At 30.0% G+C, this 2,307-nt stretch overlaps 1 pseudogene; it reads right to left on the bottom strand.

Annotated features, from left to right (window-relative positions):
- Nucleotides 1-736: 736 nt before the first annotated feature.
- Nucleotides 737-2,058, bottom strand: LOC108748849 (annotated as a pseudogene).
- Between the last annotated feature and the right edge of the window lie 249 nt (nucleotides 2,059-2,307).

Raw genomic sequence — 2,307 nt, 5'->3', positions numbered from 1 at the left:
TAGTTAACATCCACTTCTTCAGAGGACGGTAGTGCGCGGCAGCATTTTACAGATTTTGGTCATGTCCTCCCTCAGGTTTCTTTCTGGTTCTATTATTGATTAATGTTACATGTTCTAACAATAGCACAGCATACAACACCATTAATTCAATCCAGATCCGTTCAAATCTGTTAGGCCGAAAATGCTATATGTAATACTTATTGATCCATATCACTATCTGTAATCGCTTTATTTCTTACCAAAGTCTGCAAGTGTAATATTTCAGAGTTTTGCCACAGACCTGGAAAACCAGGAAAAGTCAGGGGAAAATGTAAAAGTTCGGAATTTCAAAATTTGCTCACAATTCTCTGATGAATTCTCCGCTCCCATTTTCCAAATAATTGTTATAATTTGTTAAATATTATATCTAACGTTTACAAATATGTTCAAAACTTGTGCACTTTAAATGATTTTAATAAAACAATTAAAATTTATATTTTATTCAGTATTTTTATTTAATCCCTCTTTTTTATTATAACTGCATTTTTTTCCAAAATTAATTTATTTTTTGCTGGCTGGAATTTGCACCCAAACTTGTGCTATGCTACTAAGCTTTTTGTCCATTGTTTTTAATAATGTAGACTAGCTTTCCTATAATACTCGAGTCTAAATGTAAAAATGTACATATTTTATATTACTCATGAAAAATTTTCCATTTACATCTGGAAAACCTGGAAAAGTCAAAGAATTTTAAAATTCATTTTCTGTGGCAATCCTGTATTTGCTTTTCTAGTCTCCTGACTTTTTATCGCAAAGTTTTCAGAATCACCTTTCGTTGCTTGATTATTACTTCCCAGTAAATTTTAGCTTGCACTGATGTCGTAGATATTTCTTCCCATTGGACATCATATAGATATTTCCTATATTTTTTCTCTGGCTCATTCAAATCTGTTAGAGCGAACAATATTCTACAAAAATTAATTATTTTATATTTAATATTTTTTATTGTTTTTAAACATAATATTAACTCTCTACTAGCAATATTTATTTGAATTCTTCTGTCAGCAATAAAAGTCTAGTATTTCATATCTTTCAGACAATTTGTCATCTCTTTTAGCTCCATATACGATTCTAGTATCTAAAGCTTTATTCTCAGAGACATTGCAATACAATCATAGTGTTTGTTACTCGGTTTTTCTTAATGATTATGTTTTGATTATCTGAGACTATATCATCCCTGCTTGTCTCATTTAAACAAAGGGACGGTACTGCATCTGGCTTTATTAAATAACATTTGCTGACTACATTTGCTATATTATATCTAAAATAATTTTCCTTAAAGTGGCTTGAACATATTTGTGACGCTCTGATAATTTTCTCCTCTATACCAAGTATGAACAACTATCTTTTTAATAATTGGTCAGATTTTGAAAACCTTAAATAAATCAAATTTTTTTTATTCAAATGACGTATCAATATAATACTCATTATAGACATATACAGTAATACTCACTTGAAAAACGGTATATCTGACTGATCTGGCAGTGATGCTTTGTTTGTATGGTACTTGCAGCAGATGCATATATACGTCATCGATGTCGCCATTCGATTATACGCCAAAAAATATTACCTGGCAATAAAATTACGAAGAAAAAAGATTGTAAATATTTCCATCATGCCGAATTTTAATAGCGTTCAATTCGAAATAAACTAATAAATCCTAAATGTAAAAAATATGATCAAAGCATCATATTATTCATTGCACAATACTGGCAAAGATATTTTTTATATGCGTCTTCTAATAAAATCTCTTATTCAGATCATTGAAATTATCGACTTACATACATAAAAGTTGAAGTTTATATCGGTTGTCTCTGTTTACAAATTAGTGAAATGACAGATTAAGGCACAAATTCCAAACAGTTCCAAATCTAAATAGACCCAAATACATACTTTAAGCTGGTCCAAGCTGAGTAAGTACTTTAAATCCAAACAAATCAAAACAATAGATTTCGTGCATTACAACAATACTGATTCCTGCCAATGGTTTTTGCACGATTCAAACAGAACGCGTCAAAGCTAGACTTCTTCATTTATTTAGTCACTGACGAGACTATTAAAGACCATCAACCCTGGGTAAATTTTCGGCGGTATGAAAAGGGTCCGAAGATAATTGGACAACGCTGACATTATCGACAATTGATATAAATTTGCTATTATTAACATAAATATTTGGCTTATACCATTATTAAATTCATGATTTTTTATTACATAAATGTTCCATAAATAAAGATGCATACTTGTAAAGCTGTAATACAAAAATTACAA

Source organism: Trachymyrmex septentrionalis, unplaced genomic scaffold (assembly GCF_001594115.1).
Source record: "Trachymyrmex septentrionalis isolate Tsep2-gDNA-1 unplaced genomic scaffold, Tsep1.0 scaffold25, whole genome shotgun sequence".
Classification (NCBI taxonomy): Eukaryota; Metazoa; Arthropoda; class Insecta; order Hymenoptera; family Formicidae; genus Trachymyrmex; species Trachymyrmex septentrionalis.
The sequence above is the reverse complement of the archived record's forward strand: the minus strand, read 5'-3'. Positions and strand labels throughout refer to the sequence as shown.